This window comes from Aquarana catesbeiana, linkage group LG01, assembly GCF_042186555.1.
Source record: "Aquarana catesbeiana isolate 2022-GZ linkage group LG01, ASM4218655v1, whole genome shotgun sequence".
NCBI lineage: Eukaryota > Metazoa > Chordata > Amphibia > Anura > Ranidae > Aquarana > Aquarana catesbeiana.
Window position 1 is genome coordinate 14,234,719 of NC_133324.1, and position 23,140 is coordinate 14,257,858.

Genomic DNA, 23,140 nt, shown 5'->3' on the forward strand with positions numbered 1-23,140 from the left:
ACAAACATGTTGGTTTGTTTCAAAAACCTTGCTTAAATGCACATGTGATTGTGCAGGTATAAAAAAGTGCCTTACTCAAGAATGTGTGGATTATTGTCTCAACATTACAACACTTTTGGGGTGATGTAATTGCTGTTTTATGCACAAATGGGGGTTATTTCCTAAGGGCAATTACACTTTGCACTACAAGTGCAGGTTCAGTGCAGTTGCAAGTGCACTTGTAGTAAAATGTGTTTTGGCATTTAGGAAGTACCAGCCAACACTGTTTTTTATAAGGTTACACAATCACGACATTTTCTGGACTCAACACATTTCTGTCAGGGTCAGCTAAAACAAACACAAGCAGTAAATGTCCACCAAGAATTTCTTTTGTTTGTTCTTTATTTTAAAAAGGTGTCACAGATTCTCTGGCATATTGATAGCCCCCCTACCCGCAAAGAACTCCAGGTAGCGTAACCGGACATCACGGGCATTCAGGGAGGGCAAGCCAGGACGGCCACTTTCAAGCGCCGTCAGTGTTGATGGATTTGGGATTCCGGCCTCAGGCCCAACTGAGCCAGCATAGTTGGCTGAATGTTTTCTTAAAAAATTATGGAGAACACAGCAGGCAAGTATTATATGGTTCAGTTTATACTCCGCCATATGGATGGGTGTCAGAAATAATCGGAACCGGCTGGCCAGGATTCCAAATGTGTTCTCCACCACTCTTCGGGCTCTGGCCAGCCGGTAATTAAAAACCCTCTGTTCCGGGGTGAGGGTCCTCATCGGGAATGGCCGCATCAGGTGGTCCCCCAGCGCAAATGCTTCATCAGCAACGAACACAAATGGGAGACCTTCAACATTGTCCTCTGGAGGTGGCAAGTCCAAGCTGCCATTCTGGAGACGCCTGTAGAACTCCGTCTAGGCGATCACTCCACCATCGGACATCCGGCCATTCTTCCCCACGTCCACATACAAGAAGTCGTAATTAGCCGACACCACCGCCAACATCACTATACTATTAAACCCTTTGTAATTATAATAGTACGACCCTGAGTTGGGTGGTGGGACGATGTGGACGTGTTTCCCATCAATTGCCCCTCCGCAGTTAGGAAAGTCCCACCGCTGGGCAAAGTGGGAGGCCACAGTCTGCCATTCCTGTGGCGTGGAAGGAAACTGTGGAGGAAAAAACAATAAACATTACTATTTTTTCACAGAAACATGGCAAGCAGATTATACACAAACATTATGGGGCAACCTCCAGATAGCATTTAATAAGGGGAATTTAACAAGGCCAAAGTATAAGGTACACCTATCATATTCCCCCTCCCCCCTCTCATGGGCCATTTCTAACATTATAGGGGGGGAACTCTTGGACAGGTAACCCTCTTCACTTCATTGAGAGATGAATGCCTAAATACAGGGTATTACTTGGAACAGCCCCTCCTTAGTTACACTATTAGCAGACCACTGGACAGGTAAGAAGTGTCTGAATACAAAGATATAAATACACATTGTACACATTTGAGGACATTTGGACATTCTGCTATTACCTATCAAGATAATAATAGGATACAAAAACTTTAAACAGTTCCATTGGAAAGTATACAGTCAGGCCCTTGCACTACATGCTTTGAGGAATTCATCCATAAATCTGACCAGTAAAGAGATGGGTATAGTGTGTATGGGTTTGGCAAAGTCAGCAGATAGATGATTGAGGATAGAGAATTGGGATCAGCTGACTTAGCAGTTGGGGGGAGGGACGGTTACCCAAAATTTGTGGAAACCACAAAAAAAGCCTCTGGCACTCTGCCTGAATTTAAAGCTAAAATAACATTAACAAACATTTTAGGGGGTGTTTGGGGTAAAGCACTACCATGGAGCTGATAAAATACATTGTTAAGTGACTACATGAGGTGAATATAGGGCAGGAGACACCATGCTGGAGAGGTTATTGAAGGGCAAATATGTATGAAGGACATAAAATAATAATTACATAAAAATCCAGCATGCATGAGGACAAAGGGGACATTCACAGCATATTACAATCATGGTAATTAGGGAATGAGGAAAGAAATACAAGATATTATCAAACATTCAATACAATAAAATGTGATATAAAAGGAAAAAAATCTTACCTTCATATACTCCTTCTGCAGGACCTGGATGATGGCAGAACAGGTCTCTGGGATGATGATACCCAGAACCTGGGGGGAGATGCCTGTCGAGAACTTCAAGTCCTGCAGACTTCTCCCTGTGGCCAAATACCGCAAGGTAGCGACCAACCTCTGCTCCGGAGTGATGGCTTTCCTCATGCAGGTATCCTGCCTGCTGATATAGGGGGTCAGCGAAGCCAACAAACGGTGAAACACGGGGTCCGTCATCCGGAGAAAGTTCCTGAAATCATCAGGATTATTCTCACGGATCTCACGGAGCAAAGGCATATGAGAGAACTGGTCGCGCTGAAGCAACCAATTCTTGGTCCATGAACTCCTCCCCACCCTGTTCATGGACTGGACTTGTGTCAAGGTCAGGACCCCAACACCAAGCCCCCGCACAGCACGAACTCTACGAGGAGTACGCATACGAAACATGGCTAGAAAACGGTCGGCTGCTCAGAACGAAGTAACAGAACGCACTGAAGAACAGCAAGGCCTGTGAAGAGCGACCTGAAAAACAACAACGAGCGGGCAAGATCGCACAGAAAACTCCGATACGAACTGACTGCACGCACTGAAGAGCAGATACAAACCCACAAGCACAAACTGAACGGCAGAAAACGATCTGAAAGCCACGAGTCTGAAAAAGCGCGAATCGTCTCTCACCAAACTTTTACTAACACGAGATTAGCAAAAGGAGCCCAAAGGGTGCCACGCTTGGTTCTGAACCGGCCTTTTCTAGTCTCGTCGTACGTGGTGTACGTCACCGCGTTGTTGTCGTTCGGAAATTCCGACAACTTTGTGCGACCGTGTGTAGGCAAAACAAGTTGAGCCAACATCCGTCGGAAAAAATCCTAGGATTTTGTTGTCGGAATGTCCGAACAAAGTCTGACCGTGTGTACGGGGCATTAGAGCACATCAATTCTTTCAAAACAACGTGCTAATCTCTTTTGCTACCCTGTCCTCCTGATTCCCACAGAATAACATTCCTTTTTATAAATTTTTGCAAATCAGACATTTTTTGAATAGCACCAGACCTACCACACAATGGTGTAGATAACAAAATCCTTTGGAAGAACTTTGCTCTACTGCGAGTCCTCAAAGACATTTGATCTTGACGGTATATGCGCTCCTCTTTGGTGAAATCGACCATAAATCTAACACAGTAATCCAGAAATGGGAAAGTGAGCTCAAGTTAGACCTCCCCAAAGAGGAATGGGATAGTATATATGAACATATTCATAAAGGCTCTATCAACATCTCAGCACAGGAAAACGGTTACAAACTGTATTCACGATGGTATCATACTCCAAAAGGAACGGATACACATATTCCACCCAACTGTATCACCGATGTGCTGGAGATGTAACCCTAGCTTGGGCTCCCTTCTCCATGTATGGTTGAACTGTATACACATAAAACCATTCTGGGAAAAAGTACACAATACAATCTCTAAAATTATAACATACACATTGGACTTTACTCCAGCTCATTACCTGTTACATCACACATCACTACCTCAATCCACTTACAGAAGGTCTCTTATGCTTCAGCTTATCAATGCGGCTAAACAATGTATACCTTTGTATTGGAGAAATACTAACCCCCCTAAAATATTCAATTGGCTGAAGCGTATTGAGAAGATTGCAGAGATGGAGGACTTTATCTTTAGATAAACAAAACAGGACGAAATATCGAAATACGTGGGCTTGTTGGCTACACTTTAGAAACTCCTCAGAGTTTCAGGAACTACTGTATTATGCAATCCACAACCTCACCTCACAACGGGAATAAACTAACACTTCCCATACACGTTCCCTCCTTCGCCAAGGTTATGGTACCCGCCATACCCAGTTATATAAGCATCTTTCCCCGTATCGTACATAGCATATTCCCACCCAAATCTTGAAGTAGAACACTTTGACTACTATAATCATAACAAATATGCGCCTTTTATCTGATATTGGATTATTCTTTGAATATAAGGCTATACTTCAGACCTGTCCAGCTTACATCTCCTCATTAATACCCAAGCTTTCCACCAAACATGGGAACTACAACATATTTACCAGATGTGGAGGTCAGCTTATTCCACTTAGTGGACCAACACTGCTAGAACACTACAAGATAAATCCACTACCCCCTCCCTTGCACAGTATGTTCCCATTCAGGGTGCGTGGGCTGGGGGTAGGCCTGCTTTGGTCTACATGACTTAATCAGATAAACCCTCTTATCATTCTCCTATGATGTCCCATGACATCACAAGGCACGTTCTAGCCTGCTAGAATAGTTTGATACAGCTATATGTTAATCTTCCTATGTTTAAATTTGAATTGAATTAAAATAGCAACTGTTATACAATAATATGATCGTTAACCACGCTAATTGGAAATTTTATGATTATTTGTACTGTATGTATTGATCTTTATTCCTGTTGCTTTAATGTAATTGTATTATTGTTCTAATAAAATTATTTGAAAATTATTTGACATCAGATGCAGAGGCAGATAAATCACAGTGCAGAGAAACTGGAGAAAAGAGAGGAATACAATGAGCTTCAAACGAGGAGAGGGATAGAGAGGGAGGTGCAGGAAGGGCTTGAAAAGTGTTTTATGGGAAGAGAAGGTGAAGGACATTGTAGCCATATTAGTGCACTTGCAACAACACAGTTTAGTACATTTGTTTTTTGTTTTTTGTTTTTTTGTACAACAGTTACATTTTCAAGCTATTGGGGGAATCCCTCCCTTCTTCTAATATCCAAGCAGTACAGAGGAGCAGTGGAAAAATCACGAAGATAAGAATTGTCATAAAACTGTGTGGTAGTGATCTAAAATACTGTGCTCCACATTCAGACCATTACCTTTTCCTCATACAGAATTATTATTCACAGTTTAAAGGTTTACGTTTCCTGAGTATTTTTTAAAAAGTCCCTTTAGGAACCAAAACTTCCAGGTCTTCCATAGAATGGTCTGGTTGTGGGAAATGATGTTCCACATCTGCACAGTAATCCTCTTCTTTATGTTCTTTTATTGTGTCTGTGACAGACCTAGCCAGGACAGGGGCTTTTGGAGAGGACTGGGAGCAAGCCTCTTACCCACTGACTATGGGCCCTGGCATTGAAGGTAACACTGCTCTTTGGAAGGTGTATGCCTGGGGGATCCATGGATTGGTCTTGTTTTTTTTGGATTCAAGTCCATGTCTCCCCAAGACACACAGACTCTGGGACTCTAAGCCCAGGGTCCATGTTAAGGACCTAGATGCCACATTTCCAACAAGGACTGCTCCACACTATGGGACTCATAGCAGATGTTGATGTCATCAGCAAGCCGCCTGTCTGGGGGTTGCCTGCTATAATGTGTTTAATACAAGTAGGTCTTGTGTGCTTCCTAAGGGTCTTTCACCCATTGTTAATTGTGCTAATTACCGTAACTCACCTTTTGTCTGTCTGCTAAGCAAACCATTATAGGTTGTGTTTATACTTGTAATAATGTGTATTGTCCAGTACACTGTATTCAGTATTGTAGAAGTTGGCAAGTCTGACCTAGAATGAAACCTCTGAGTCATCCAGATGGCTAATTAACATAATGTTTATAGTATATGTCTGCTGTTCTAATTATATTCCTGTGTACAGTAGTTTGTATTGTTAGGGTAATATGATCAGGAGGGGGAGGTCCTCCTGTGGGGTATATATTATGTGTTAGTTTGTTCAAATAAACGTGTTCCAGCTTTGCAGCCAAACAAGTCCTACCTTGTTCTTGGTTGCAATATGTGGCTATAATATCTGATATCTATCTTCAGACTGGAGGAAGTAGTATATGACGGAAGCACTCAAGCAGAGTGTGGGGGACAATTCCGTTACATTGTCTATAAACATTCATTCTGTTTTTGTAACTTCTGTCCTGTCTCATCAATGTATGATCCATTATATAAAACAGAAAAAATGTGTATACCACGCTACCTGATAAGGAGAAATTATAAAAAAGCTGCAGCTCAAAATTGTGAGATATACACAAATAGAATAATAATTATAAAAACGTGAGCAGCGCTACAGAAAGTGAGTACAATATATGAAAATTATATAAATAAATATAAGCCGAGGATCCGTGATGGATCCAAAGAATAAACAATATAAGTGCCAAAAAACAATGACATAAAAGGGTGATAAAAACATAAAAAGGTGGTAAAAATTAGTCCCAATGGTGAAAAATGTAGAAACAATGAAGAATCCGTAAATAGAATCATCCAAAAAGTGCTCAAACCAAATAAAAGTGAGGTTAATCGGTCACACAGACAGCGACTTGTGAGAAAATCCACCACCATATGTGCTAAACGCTTACCAGATGGCAAGCTTTGGATAGCTTGTAAGTAGCCTGACAATCAATGGTAAGTAGCGTCACACCACGGCTTCTCAGCTTCTCAGTGTCTCACACAGGGTTGCTCCATTGGCGATATATGCGTGATGTAGGTAAAAGCATGAAAACGAACAATAGCAGCAGCCGGCCGGCTTACAGACACCGTTCAGGATGAGGTAGTCAGCGATGACATCAGCGGGTCTACCTTCCGACGTACGTTTTGCCTCACGAAGACATCATCATGGCGCAATGACGATGTCTTCGTGAGACGAAACGTACGTTGGAAAGTTGACGCGCTGACATCATTGCTGACTACCTCGTCCCGAACGGGTGTCTCTAAGCCGGCTGGCTGCTGCTAATGTATGATTAATGCTTGCACTTGCTGCATTGAATAAAGTACATCCCATTACTGGAGGCCAAGCTGTATGATCCTGTAATACTGAAAGTTCCTTTTGTTTGTGTGAAAATGTTTAATATATTTATGTAGATGCACAATTTGCAGCATTTAGTGTTGCAAGGTTTTGTTCCCTTTTTTTAGTCCCTGTCCTCAGAATGCAGCTTCCTGCTGATTAATGTATGTCTGAGGTTGGGAGGTTGCCTGAAGGTCAGCACTGGGGGTTGTTGGAATATTCCTTTCAGGGTTCTGTCCTCTGTTATGATAGGTTTCATCTATTTCATTATCTCTTTCATCCCTTCTAGTGCTGGATTGTATGTGGTTATTAGAGGTACACGGCTATTTGTTTTCTTCTCTTTGTATGGTAGGAGATTTTTAAGGCAGCGTTTATGCTTGTACTGATAGTTTTGTTGCTGTAACCTTTCTAATGCAAGGATTCTGCTAGTACTCCTAGATGTCTATTTCTGTCTTCTGGTTTCGTACATATTCTGTGGTATCCAGACTAATGAAGGGCCACCTTCTGGAATGGTCCATGTTTTCCACCAAGGTATGCATTCCACATCATTGTGCACACCAGAAGCTTGGCTTACTTACACTGTTATATCTGTAGTTTTTCTCTTGAATAGTTCATATTGTTCTATATTATCTTAGATCCCAAGGGGTCGATGCTCTGGGGAATGTCCTCCAGGGTTCAGAAAATCCGTAAGAGAAGGATATCACCCATGTTGTTATAATTGTGCTCCATGTTCAGAAGGAGAAATATCAAACCATTATGGTAAGCTTGATTTTTTTTTAACCACTTAACAACCGGCCCATATGACGGCTACAGGGAGGTTGCATAAATCTGGGAGGGCGTACAGTGACGGCATACCCATCCATCCTCAGCAATACTCATCCATCCATCCATGCTCAGCCATTCCATCCACTCCATCCATAACTAGCCATACCCATCCATACTCAGCCATCCCCCGCAATATTCAGCCGTACCCAGCCATACCGAGTCATACCCAGCCATACCCAGCCGTACTCAGTCGTACCCAGCCATACCCAGCCCTACCCAACCATACCATCTATACCCAGCCATACTCAGCCGTACCCATCCATACTCAGCCGTACCCGGCCATACTCATTTATGCTCAGCCATCCCCATCCACAGCTCATCCATCCCCATTCATGCTCATCCATGCCACATCAGTTATCATCCATGCCACATCCATGCCACTACAGTGCCTCATAAAAGTGTAATAGGTAGTCAAATTAGATTTGAAACTTATGTCCCTAGAACACCTGATGGTGCTCCCTGCATGTTGGTCCTCTGTATGTGGCCACACTGTGGAAAAGTCTCAAACATGTGGTATTGCCTTCCTCAGGAGAGGTAGGAGAATCTATTTTCGGGTGTAATTTTTGGTATGTACATGCTATGTGTAAGAAATATTGTGTAAATGGACAGCATTGTGTAAAAAAAAATGCGTTTTCATTTTCTTTACACATTTTCCAAAAACTTGTAGAAAAAAATGACATGTTCAAAAGACTCGATATGCCTCATAGATTATACATTGGGTTGTTTTCTTTCCAAAATGGGGTCCGTTTTGGGGCGTTCCCATTGTCCTGGTTCTCCAGGACCTTCAAAAGTGTAAGAGGTAGTCAAGAAATTATATGTATAATTTATGCTCCAAGAACGCCTGACAGTGCTCCCTGCATGTTAGACCTCTGTATGTGGCCACACTCTGTAAAAGTCTCACACATGTGGTATAGCCATACTCAGGAGGAGTAGTAGAAGGGTTTTGGGGTGTAATTTGTGCTATACATATGCTGTGTGTGAGAAATAATCTGCTAATATAACAATTTTGTGAAAAAAAAAGAAAAAAAATCTTGATTTTGCAAAGAATTGTGGGAAAAAATTACAACTTTAAAAAAATCACCATGCCTCTTACTAAATACCTGGGAATGTCCACTTTCCAAAAAGGGGTCATTTGGGGGTATTTGTACTTCCCTGGCTTGTTAGGGTCTCAAGAAATGAGATAGGCCGTCAGTACTTCAGGTGTGATCAGTTTTCAGAGATTGGCACCACAGCTTGTGGACTCTATAACTTTCACAAAGACCAAATAATATACACTGATTTGGGTTATTTTTACCAAGGATATGTAGCAGTATAAATTTTGGCCAAAATATATAAAGAAAAATTACTAATTTGCAAAATGTTATAACAGAAACAAAGAAAAATGCATTTTTTTACAGAATTTTCTGTCTTTTTTTTTTTTATAGCGCAAAAAATAAAAAAAAAGCGGTGATTAAATACCAAAAGAAAGCTCTATTAGTGTGAAAAAAAAGAACAAAAAACTCATACAGGTACAGTGTTATATGACTGAGTAATTGTCATTCAAAATGTGAGCGCACCGAAAGCTGAAAATTGGTGCGGTTAGGAAGGGGGTTTAAGCGCCCGGTGGTCAATTGGTTAATAGAAACTCTGATATTGGATTAGAAAATTAAAACTTTTAAAGTCCATAAAAGTGATTCTGTAACCACTTTACATTCTACAGCAAGCAACGAGAACCAGCTTCCTCCTACTATAAATCTATTCAAAACTCACATTGAAGTATTAAATCAAAATGAAAATGAAAATAAGACTGCAGCCACTGTGCAAAGGTGCTACAACCTTAAAAGTGATAGAAAGTATAAAACAGCGCTGGCAGCCTATATTATACAATACACATCCTAGTGATTAGTGCCATATACATCAATGTGTTTGTGACATACAAATCAAAATACAACAAAATAATATATAATATACACAAATCTGTAAAGTGCTTGGTGCTTCTATAAAAGTGCAATGGTGCTCAAAAAACTTTGCAAAATGTGAGGTGACTCCCCCTTCGGTGACCCCATTCACCAAAAACAATAGACCCTCACAGGGCTTTTTTTCTCAGAGCATAGGTGCAGGAACTCCTCTCTCCCGAGACACCCCATTGACTCCGCCCCCTACCCACCTTCAAACCCCGCTCCTTGGCCCCACCCCTTACCCACCTCCCAGTACCACCCCTTTCAGCACTAAGTATAATTGTGTGCTTTTTTGTATGGAATTTGTTAATGATAATGAAAGCAGTAAAATAGATCTAACAACAATGGACACCCAAGGAAAAATAGATCCACCCCAGCAACAATGGTCTCCCAACAGCCAGCATCAATAGACCCTCCAGCAGCTAGCAACATTAGACCCCTCCCTCAACACTAAATCCCTCCCAGCAGCGATTGACCTCCTGCAACATAAGACCTACATCAGCAACAATAGATCACCCACCAGCAACAATAGACCTCCCCAGCAAAATAGATCCCCTCCAGCACCAATAGATTTCCCAGTAGCCAGCATCAATAGACCCTCCAGCAGTCAGCAACACAGACCCCTCCCTCAACAGTAGATCCCTCCCAGCAACAACTGACCCCCCAGCAACATAAGACCCACTCCAGCAACAAATGATCCCCTGGAGCAACAGAAGACCTCCACAGTAACAGTAGACCTCCTTTCTCTGCAAAAATAGATCCCCTCCAGCAGCAATAGATTCCCCAGTGGCCAGCATCAATAGACCCTCCAGAACATCCCAGCACCCCTTGCCATTACATAAATTTAGTTCTGGAGGTGCCGGAACTGCGTTCCCCCATGTTCCTGCTGAAAAAAAGCCCTGGACCCTCAGCTTCACAGTCTGGGATCAAAAAAGGCAGTGATCTATTGATCTGGGGGTATGTAGGATGGTTCCTCAACAAACTCTTCCAAGAGGGTGCTTCATGACAGAAAGGATATGCCACACTCCATAGATGGGAAAATAGAGAAAAAACTCATAGTGACATACCACATAACATAAAGTATCAAGCGCATTGCAAGTGCCACTTACAGGATATTTGGCAAAGACAGGCATCAGTAAAACACATCCGAGTTTGCCGCTGTATGGCGTGCGTTCCACGGAGGTGGAAATTGCGTCAATGGTTAGCATGAACAGTAAGTACATTGACGCGTTTCACCCCTCCTCCAGGGTGTCATCAAAGGACATCACTTCCTGTTCCATTGCAATCTATTTATATTTGAGGGAAGATCACTCCTCCCTCTGGGGAGGACGAAGCGGCCAATTATGATCAGTGTGAAAAAAAACTTCCTCCTCAAACATAATTTCCTGTTGCCAAATATATATATAAAACTTTTATATAAACAGAAGCCAAAATGACAAAACTTGCTTATTTGGCTATAATAATACAATAAATCTCATGATGCGATAGACATTTGCAAAAGATTTCCAATACATGATTAAAAATTACTTAAATATAAACAATTTGGAAAAAATGAAAATAAAAAGTACAAAGAACAAATAATAAAAATAAAAATAAAAATGAAAATAAAATAAAAAAAAATAGAAATAATAATAAAAATAAAATAATAATGAAAATAAAATAATAAATAAAAATGTATTGTATTATTATAGCCAAATAAGCAATTTTGTAATTTTGGCTTCTGTTTATATTAAAGTTTTTTATATATATTTGGCAACAGGAAATTATGTTAGAGGAGGAAGTTGGTGTTTTTTCACACTGATGGTAATTGGTCGCTTCGTCCTCCCCAGAGGGAGGAGTGATCTTCACTTGGGTATAAATAGATTGCAATGGAATTGGAAGTGATGTCCTTTGATGACGCCTTGGAGGAGGGGTGAAACGTGTTGACCTACTTCCGGTTCATGCTAACCATTGATGCAATTTCCGCCATACAGCTCGGATGTTTTTTTACTGAAACCTGTCTTTGCCAAATATCCTGTAAGTGGTGCTTGTAATGTGCTTGATAATTTATATTAAGTGGTATTTCACGATGAGTTTTTTCTCTATTTTCCCATCTATGGAGTGTGGCATATCCTTTCTGTCATAAAGCACCCTCTTGGAAGAGTTTGTTGAGGAACCATCCTACATACCCCCAGATCAATAGATCACTGCATTTTTTGATCCCAGACTGGGAAGCTGGAGGTCTATTGTTTTTGGTGAGTGGGGTCACCGAAGGGGGAGTCACCTCACATTTTTCAAAGTTTGGAGCACCATTGCACTTTTATAGAAGCACCAAGCACTTTACAGATTTGTGCATATTATATTATATATCATTTTGTTGTATTTTGATTTGTATGTCACAAACAAATTGATGTATATGGCACTAATCACTAGGATGTGGATAGTATAATATAGGCTGCCAGAGCTGTTTTATACTTTCTATAGCTTCCTCCTACTGTCTGTCTGAGAAAGCTTCCAACATTTATCTAAAAGTAATGGTCAGGAAAATGATTACACTGAAGAGGCCAAAACTGTCAAATAGTTACATTCTCGGTATACTAGGCTTAAAGTTATTTTCACGTATTTTTACTCTACAGACAGTGAACTGTGCAAGAAGTGTCCTGAAAATGAATGGCCCAACAAAGCTAAAACTATTTGTATTTACAAGGTCAATGAGTATTTATCATACAAGGAGGACATTCTAGTTTTATTTTTTTCTATAACTTCAGTCATATTTGCTACAACGTCTCTCCTTATACTTGGACTATTTGTTTGGTTTCGGAGCACTCCCATAGTCAAAGCCAATAACCGGAACCTCAGCTTCATTCTGCTCCTTTCCCTCATATTGAGCTTCCTTTCTGTATTCCTGTTCCTTGGCCGTCCTGTGAATATTACCTGTATGCTTCAACAAGTCACCTTTGGAATTCCCTTCACCATCTCAGCATCTTCTATCCTAGCCAAAACCATCATGGTCTTCATTGCTTTTAAAGCCACCAGACCTGGAAGCTCTTGTAGAAAATGGGTGGGAATCAAACTTCCCAATACAGTTATGTTATTCTGCTCATCCATTCAGGTTATGAATTGCATTCTCTGGTTGTCCATCTCTCCACCATTTCAGGAGTATGACATGGAATCCTATCCTGGGAAGATCCTCATTCAGTGTAATGAAGGGTCAGTTATCGGGTTCTACTTTATGTTGGGTTATATGGGGTTTCTGGCAGCTGTGAGTTTTGTTGTGGCTTTCATGGTGAGGACATTACCGGACAGTTTTAATGAGGCCAAGTACATCACCTTCAGCATGCTGGTGTTCTGCAGTGTCTGGATTGCCATGATCCCAGCCTATCTGAGCACCAGAGGGAAATACATGGTGGCTGTGGAGATATTCGCCATACTGACCTCCAGTGCTGGAATATTATTGTGTATGTTTTCTCCAAAACTCTACATTTTACTTTTCAAACCTGAACTGAATACACAGAAAACAATGCTGGGGAAAAGAATGTTGTAAATGTAACACATTAATTCAATGTATAATACTGTAGACCAGATTAAACAAATTCAGCCATATTGTTAAATCATCATCATCATTATCATCATCATTATGAATGACTTTATCATCATCATTATAATTGTTTGTGTACATTAACTACCTTATTTCTGCTTATCATATATAAGTAGATGGAAGGTGGATGTTACAGGGTGGGAAACTATATTACAGCATCATTTTTTTCTTGCTCTTACATGCCCCCTAGCCTGCACAAGCAAAGTACTGTGACTTCACTGTCCATTGGATGATGCCAATCACAAAAATATGCTATGACCAATCAAAGCATCACACAATGTAACCAACACCTGCAATTAGCAGCTTGATGCCACTTTGCACTCACATACTGATCAGTGTGTTAGAGGAAAGAAATCTTCAAGATCACCATCCAGTATAAGCTTTATCTAGTACAAGTGCAATCCAGTACCAGTAGCAGTACCAGAAACAGCTTCAACCATCCCCCTATTATTATTATTGTTATTGTTATTATTATTATTATACAGGATATATATAGCGCCGACAGTTTACGAAGCACTTTACAACATAAGGTCAGACAGTACAATTACAATACAATTCAATACAGGAGCAATCAGAGGGCCCTGCTCATTAAAGCTTACACTCTAAGAGGATGGGTCAAGAGATACAAGAGGTAATATCTGTGGGGGATGGGCTGATGGAGAAAATAAGTTGTACAGTTGTTAATTGAGGGCCAAATAGGTTTTTATGAAGAGATGCGTTTTCAGGGATCATCTGAAAGTGGACAGAGTAGGAGATAATCAGACAAATTGGAGTAGAGAGTTCCAGAGGATAGGAGAGGCTCTGGAGAAGTCCTGGAGGTGAGTGTGGGATGAGGCAACAAGGGAACTAGAGAGCAGGAGGTGTTTGAAAGAACAAAGATAATAATTTAGTTGTTTATTTTTTTACTAGGCTAGTGATGTAGCTGGGGGCCGACTTGTGGATGCTTTGTAAGTAATTGTTAGTATCTTGAATTTAATTTGTTGGGTGAGTGGAAGCCAGTGGAGGGATTGGTAGAGAGGGGTAGCAGACGCTGAGCGGTTTGTAGGGTGGATGAGCCTGGCAGCAGCATTCATGATGGACTGAAGGGGGAGGAGCCTTAATAAAGGTAAGCCAATGAGAAGGGAGTTGCAGTAGTCAAGGGGAGAGATGACCAGCGAGTGAATTAGAATCTTTGTGGTGTCATTGGTTAAGAAGGGGCATATCTTGGAGATGTTGCAGATGTTGAGGTGGAAAGCTATGGACAGTGGTTGGATGTGGGGTCGAAAGGAGAGTTCAGAGTCCAGGACTACACCTAGGACTTTGGCATGGGGAGACAGGTTGATAGTTGAGCTGTTGATTTTGATCAGGGGAAGAGCAATGAGGGGGAGGAAATATTATGAGCTCGGTTTTGGATAGATTGAGTTTGAGGAAGTGGTGTGACATAGAGGCTGATATCTCTGTTAGTAAGTTGGTGAAAAGTGAGGAGACTGATGGAGTGAGCTGAGGGGTAGAGAGATAGATTTGGGTGTCATGGGCATAGAAGTGTTATTGAAAGCCACGCAAGACAATCAACTGTCCCAGGGAGGAGGTGTAGATTGAGAATAGAAGAGGTCCAAGAACATTTACCCCTCTACAGTATATGTAGGCAATTGTTTTCTTTCAACCTTTTCTGTTCTACCATGACTGTCCCCCTGAGCACAAATCCAGATCTATAAAGGCATGGATTGATATGTTTGGTGTGAAGGAACTCAAATTTAATGAACACAGTCCTGAACTAAACCTTATTGTTTAGTCAGGTCTTCTCATCCAACATCAGTTGTTTTGGTTGAATGGGCACACATTCCCACAAATACGATCTTGTGAAAAGTGGAGACAGTTATAGGCACAAAGGTGGGAGTGACAACTCCACATTAATGATCATAATTTTGAAATGAGATGCCCAACCAGCCCATATAGGTGTGATGGTCAGGTGACTACAAATGTTTGGCCATATATCATATGTGTGGAATGATCTCCTGATAAACTTGCATTTCAGAATATTGTTTCTGTAAACATTTCTACTTATATCTCATTGTGCTGCTGGATTCCTTCCTTGTCTCTTTCACAAAGTTGCATTCATAATTTGTCAATGTTGAACAGTATGTCAGGTGGTCCATAACTGATTAAGTTTAGAGTCTGTTCAGATAAACTCCTAGTCATCTCTGTAGGTACAGACACTGTGAAGTAAATACTATTCAAAGTTTCCAGCAGAAATACTTTCATTCTGATCCACCTTCCATGGTTGACAGCCTGCCAGACTTCTAATCTCTAATGTATACTCAGATCAGGTACACAGGAGGAGGGGAGAGCAGAGTGCTGAGACCTGATTAATGACTACTGTACATTCAAGAATTTGAGGATGAATTACTCCATGGTGCCTTTGGCTACAGAGATCAGTAAGAAATTGTATTAACCCTTTCTGTTACACCCACTTAAGGCTTATGTTGGTGACAGCACTGACCTGTAAACAGACTCCTCACCATTATAGCACCTGGGAGATTGTAGAATATTTTCTTGTCAGCTTTCATGTGGAAGTCCAAGTATTTCCCAAAATACTGCAAAATGCTTACCACCTCTTCTGCCCCTCCCCCAACTCTATGTCTAGGGATTACCAGTCCCACCTGGGCGCCCAGGATCTCCAAGGTGAGTGTCAGGTATGAGAACATCAGATGAGGGAACATTCTCCTCGTCTTCCTGTGAAGAATGGACCCAGAAGTGATGTGTTCTGATCTCTTCTGGGTTCAGTGTTGTCATTCCCCGATCTCCATGGCCAGGGAAGAAGATATTTGAGAATGATTGTGCTTTGTTCCTACAGAGTGCAGAGGTAACATTAAGAGTCTAAAAGACCCCGATGTCTCCTTAAAGACATTTCTAGAATTCTTCCAACTCTTATTCACTCTTATACAGAATCTCTTATTCACTCAAAGTCTTCTGTACATAAACAATAAATCCGATTATTAGATGTCAGCCTCGGATTCTAATCCCAGGACACTAAATGAGATCAGAGAAATGATTGTAAATGGAATTTAAACCCAAAGCCGACCACTCAGAAAATGATAAATCACAACTCTGCATTACTGAATAAACTCAAATCACTTTTATTATTCCACATTTAAAAAGAGAACCCCCCTAATACCTAACAGGGCCCCCCCCCGAATAACTAATTATAACAAAAGTCAGTAAGAAATGTATGTCTTCTCCAGACCACCAATATGATTTTTCAGATCTCTATTAGGACACATACATAATCCGAATAAATCAATAAATTGTCTAAATTCTGGAAAGGTGCGATCCACAAATCACTTACTAAGGAGGCACCAAAGAAACATCCAACATAGGAGCCAATCATCATGTATGAATGAGAGAGTAAGATAATAATGAGATTGTTGGGAAGTTGTTGGGTTGTATAACACAGACCCCCAGCTAGGAGCTTCTATAACACAGCTTTGGGTTTACCATCCATTTCCAATCATCTCTCTGATCTCCATGAAGAGAACACGTCCCCTGCACTATACTATTACATATGGGGGGGATTAGTCTGATTGTGATAACAATAAATCTAAGTAAAAAAGAAGTTTAATAATGTAATATACTGTATAATAAAATAAATGATCTTATGTGTAGGTATGTCTGAGCACAAAACTGACAATTCCCCCCACATATTACATGTTGTTATGTCTGTTGGAGTGTAAATAAAACTTCTTCAGTCATTCTTCTACTGTTAGTTCTAAATTGATGATCTGTAAACTCTGATAAATCATTTCTTATGGGCCATTTCTGGTACCGGAATTGTTTCCCATTTCACAGATGTGCAATTTGAAGTCTTTACATGTCTGGTATCTATGTACTCCATGGAACCCCATCTTTTATATTTTACCCTAAAAATTGTGACCTGAATAGTGTTTGTGTGAATTACAATTAATATGACGAGTTATTTGATGAAAATACGGGTTGGATATCCAGTTGCACTGACATAAAATGACAGCTGCCCCCCTTCTCATCTATAGGGTCTCAGGATCTCAGAAAGGATATACTGTACAGTAATGTGTTGGGGGGTTTAAGTAATCCTCAGGCCTAAAATGTACATTTTTATATGTGTGTTTATATGTTCCTGGCCTGGCTACAGCTCTACATTGGGTGGGTAGAAGAGATCTTCCCATTCTCCTGAATGGAAGAATAAAGCAATAGAGAAATCATCAATCCATTGTTTGGAGGTTTATGTGATGACATTTCTGTATCTTCTGCTCTAAGAGAACATCATAGAGGGATTTATTAAAGGGGGATTTTGGTTCCTTTCAGCCGCTGTAATCTGACCAGCAATCCTCCTTCTTGTCCTCTCACCTTTCTATCTTTTCTTCATGTCACCCAGACAGTGACCAGGAATACTTCTCATAGATCATTATAGGAAGAGATCATCTTCAATGGAATCATCCCAAGTCACCATTTCCCCCCAGCACTGAGATCTCTCCCAACTTCTCACCTTCACAATCAGGGACATTTCAGGGAGATAGTGACCTGCGGAGCACTAAGCGGGCCACAGATAAAAGTGGGTGTGGCCCAACATGATCGGGGGCGAGGATATATGGAAGGGAGGAAGGATCACTATGATACATAGACATGTGCAATTCATTTTGTTCTAAATTAGTTTTTTTAACAAACTTCAACAAATTTATTTATTCAGAATTATCCAAATTAATGAAAACCCGTTTCACAAACTTTTCCGAATATTCGTAAATTCGAATAAAATTGTAAATTAGTTAATTCAAATTAAAAATCATAAATTCAGAAATTAAAAAAAAAAAATCTGAAATTCGAAATAAAAATAAGAAAATCTGAAATTCAAAAAATATGTGATATTCACAAATTCAAAAAGAAATGAAAAATTCAAAAATATTCGGAAATTTAGTAAAAAAACAGAAATTCTAAAAATCGAAGAAAAAACTGAAATTCAGAAATTCTACAAAAAAAAAAAAACAAAATTCCTAAATTCCTCAAAAAAAACCATAAAATCTGAGATTCGAAAAAAATCTAAAATTCTAAAATAATCTGAAATTTTATTTAAAAAATCGGAAAAAGTTGGAAATTCTGAAAAAAAATCCGAAATTTACAAATATCAAGAATATTCAGAAATTTTGTAAAAAAACAGAAAATCTGAAGTTCGAAAAAAAATCTGAATTCAAGAAATTCTAAAAAAAAAAATCTGAAGTTCGGAAATTTCGGAAAAAAATGTAAAATCTGAAATTAAAAAAAAAATCTGAAATTTGAAAGTAATCTGAAATTTTGTAAAAAATCTGTCAGAAAAAGTCAGAAAATCTGAAAAAAATCTGAAATTCACAAGTTTGAAAAAAATCAAAAATTCAAAAATCAGAAATTTCAGAAAAAAATCTGAAATTCAGATATTCAAAAAAATAATGGAAATTCCAACATTCAGCAATTCTAAAAAAAAAGAAATTTGGAAATTTGGAAATTTGAAATAAACCAGAAAATCGAAGAAAATCGGAAATTAAAAAAAAAACAGAAATTCTAAAAAAAATATCGAAAATTTGTAATATTGAAAAAAATCAGAAGTTTGGAAATTCAAAAAAAGCGGAAATTCTGAATTTTCAATTTTTTTAGAATTTCCAAATTTCCAATATTTTCAGTATTTCAGATTTTTTCGAATTTCAGATTTTTTCGAATTTCAGATTTTTTTAGAATTTCCAAATTTCAGATATTTTCAGAATTTCAGATTTTTTTTGCATTTCGGATTTTTTTCAAATTTCCAAATTTTAGATTTTTTCAGAATTTCTGATTTTTTTTTAAATTTCCAAATTTTTTTGAATTTCAGATTTTTTTTTTAGAGTTTACAAATTTTCTAATTTCAGATTTTTTTTAGACTTTCCAAATTTTCAATTTTTTTCGAATTTACGATTTTTTCGAATTTACGTTTTTTTTGGAAATGCAATCATAATGAATGACCCAAAAAATTTAAAAAATGAATGAAACGAAAACGAACAAATTTGGTACATGGAAGGCAGCACGGAAGGATCACTATGGCTTATGGAAGGCAGGAAGGATCACTATGGTATATGGGATTTTTTCATTGTGGTCATTGTGGAACATTACAATGTGGTCCAAACTCTTCCATCCACATCCCCCATTCATGTCACCTGACCAAACCCCATCCCCCGCCCATGTCATCTGACCAATCCCCATCCCCCACCCATGTCATCTGACCAATCCCCATCCCCCACCCATGTCATCTGACCAATCCCCATCCCCCACCCATGTCATCTGACCAATCCCCATCCAATGTCTGCACACTGTATAATCAACAATGACATCACACCTATCACAATGACATCACACTTATCGCAATGAAAAATTGAACTCAAACCCCATTAAGAAGTACAAATCTAAACTCAAACTATTAACTAAAAATTCACACAAACACGATATCCTAGATAAGAGGGAATATAGTTATCTGATACCAGATGCACAGAGGTTGCCAGTAATCTACCAAGAACCTAAAGTCCATAAAAATCAGACTGACCCACCAGGGAGACCAATTGTCAGTGGGGTGGACTCCCTTTTCTCTAGAATGGGAGAGTACATCGATCAATATTTACAACCACTGGCACAACAATTCCCATCCTATCTTAGAGAGAGGAAGCAATTGATCAATATCTTAGATAGCTTTACAAATGAAGAAAATGTGACCCTAGTCACACTAGATGTAGATTCCCTCTATACAAACATAAGACAAGATGATGTTCTCAGAGACGTGGAATGGACCTTCAACAGACTATTGGGAATCCCCACAGCAAACTTTTATCATTGATGACTTAGAATTGGTTATGAGGAGCAACTATTTCTTCATAACAAAACCTACTATCACCAACATAAAGGTGTAGCTATGGGGCACCCGGTGTGACAAACATCTTTATAAGTGGGAAGAAGAGGAAATATATGATAAACCTAGGCCTGGAATATCTTTATATAAGAGGTATATAGATGACGTGATCATTCTGTGGTGGGGAACAGAGGACGGCTTAAAAGATTTTTTAGAGTGTGTTCAGTGTTCAGCTAAAACTACAAGTCAGTGTAGTGAGACCTCTGCACAGTGTTCAGCTAAAGCTACAAGTTAGTGTAGTGCGTCCTCCTCACAGTGTTCAGCTAAAACTACAAGTTAGTTTTTTGCGAGCTCTTCACAGCGTTCAGCTAAAGCTACCTGTAGAAGGTTGGTGGTGTTTTCCTGATCCTATCACTACCGCAGGCAGCTAAATAAGTTACAAGTTATTTTTTTGCGAGCTCTGCACAGTGTTCAGCTAAAGCTACCTGTAGAAGGTTGGTGGTGTTCTCATACTACAGGCAGGCAGTTGATTTTGCTAGCTGCAGTATCAGTACATATATATGTATATATATATATATATATATATATATATATATATATATATAACCCAGCTTAGTGCAGCTACAGGCCATTAGTATGTCTGGAAGGCCAACAAGGAGAGGCAGACAGTCACAAGCCAATAAAAGAGGGCAAGCAGGCTCTGTGTCTAGAGGCAACAGTGCTGGTCGTGGAGATGGTGCATCCTCATCAGCACGTGGCCGTGGGACACGCTTGGCCTTTTTTTCGGCAGCTGGCCGTGTTGAGCCGCAACAGACGGAAGACTTGGTCGAGTGGATGACCAAGCCGTCCTCATCCTCCTCATCCTCTCTCACCCATGCTCAGGGTACTTTGTCTGGCAAAGCAGCTGCCAACGCGCCCTCTTCCCTCGGCTCAATGGCATCAGTGACTCCTTCTCTAGCCCCACCATGTCCTCCTGAGGAGTCCCTCGAACTGTTTGACCACAGTGTTGGGTATATGCTCCAGGAGGATGCCTAGCATTTAGAAGGCTCTGATGATGATACTGATCTAGATGAAGGCAGTAACGTGAGCATGGACAGAGGGGGTGCCCAAGAAGGACATCAATCTGACAGTCATGCTCCCCCTGCTGCAGCATACTGCCAGGTTTGCTTCAGTTATGAGGAGGGAGGGGATGATGAGGTCCCTGACTCAACATGGGAGCCTGATAGGAGAGAGGAGGAGGAGGCACATCACCAACGAGGCAGGATGCCCTCCAGGGGCCAGCCTAAGGGCAGCACACTGACTGCATCACACCCCAAAGCTCCACATGTGCAGGGCGCTGCAGTCTCTGTGCTTTATTCAAAAAGTTCTTTGGTGTGGGCCTTTTTTGAGACAAGTGCATCAGATCGCACCGCTGCTATTTGCAACATATGTCTCAAGCGTATCTCGCGTGGCCAAAACATCTCCCGCTTGGGCACCACATGCTTGACCAGACATACTTTGACCTGCCATGCAGTTCGTTGGCAAGCATATCTAAAAGACCCACACCAAAGAACAAAGAGGACCTCTCCTTGCTCCTCATCAGCTGAGATCTCCAACCCCACTATACCTTCAGTCCTCTCTGAGACCTGCACTAAGAGCAATGAAGGTGTAGAACTAGGTGTGCCACAGCCAAGTACTTGTGGGCAATCTGCTTTTGGTACACTGACGTCAGATTGTACCAGGCAAATTTCCCTGCCCCAGCTGCTGCACCGCCAAAAGAAGTTTGCTCCCAGCCATCCACATGCCCAGCGGTTGAATGCTAGCTTGGCAAAATTGCTAGCACTTCAACTGCTGCCTTTTCAGTTGGTAGACTCTGCCCCCTTTTGTGAGTTTGTGGAATGTGCGGTTCCTCAGTGGCAGGTACCCAAAAGCCACTTTTTCTCACGGAAGGCGATTCCGGCTCTCTACCGGCATGTGGAAGGCAATGTCCATGCCTCGCTGGACAGGGCGGTCAGTGGTAAGGTGCATATTACCGCTGACTCATGGTCCGGCAGGCATGGACAGGGACGTTACCTAAGTTTCACCGTGCATTGGGTGACTCTTTTGGCAGCTGGGAAGGATGCAGGACAAGGTACACTAGTGTTGGAGGTTGTTCCGCCACCACGCCTCCAAAATGCCACTACTAATGATTGTGACACAACTCTCTCCCCCACCCCCTCCTCTTCTTCTTCCTCCATGGCTTCTTCCTGTGCTTTGTCCTCGGAACCATCGGTGCTCCGTAGTCTTTCAAGGGGCTACGCAAGTATGCAAACCAAAAGATGCCATGCGGTGCTTGAGCTGGTGTGCTTGGGGGACAGGAGCCACACTGGGGCAGAGGTTCTGTCAGCTCTGCAGGGGCAGGTTCAGAGGTGGTTGATGCCACGCCAACTTAAGGCAGGAATGGTGGTTTGCAACAATGGCACCAACCTCCTCTCTGCCCTCCGACAGGGACAAATGACCCATGTGCCCTGTTTGGCTCACGTCCTTAACTTGGTGGTGCAGCGGTTCTTGGGCAGGTACCCAGGCTTACAGGATGTCCTGAGGCAGGCCAGGAAAGTCTGTGTGCATTTCCGCCAGTCATATAAGGCCAGTGCTCGGCTGGAGGACCTCCAGAAGTAGTTTAACCTGCCCAAGAACCGCCTAATCTGTGACATGCCCACCAGGAGGAACTCAACGTTGGCCATGCTGCAGCGGCTGCACATGCAGCAGAGGGCCATCAATGAGTACCTGTGCGACTATGGCACCAGGACAGGGTCAGGGGAGCTTGTTTTTTTTTTCCCCACACCAGTGGGCCATGATCAGGGATGCATGCACTGTCCTGTCGCCATTTGAGGAGGCCACGAGGATGGTGAGCATTGACAGTGCATGCATCAGTGACACTGTCCCCCTTGTCCAACTGTTGGAGCACACGCTGCGTGGAATAATGGACAGGGCACTTGAGGCAGAACAGAGGCAGGAAGAGGAGGACTTCCTTAGCTCTCAAGGCCCCCTTTATAAAGTGTTCCTGCGTACCCGCCGATCACACAGGAAGAG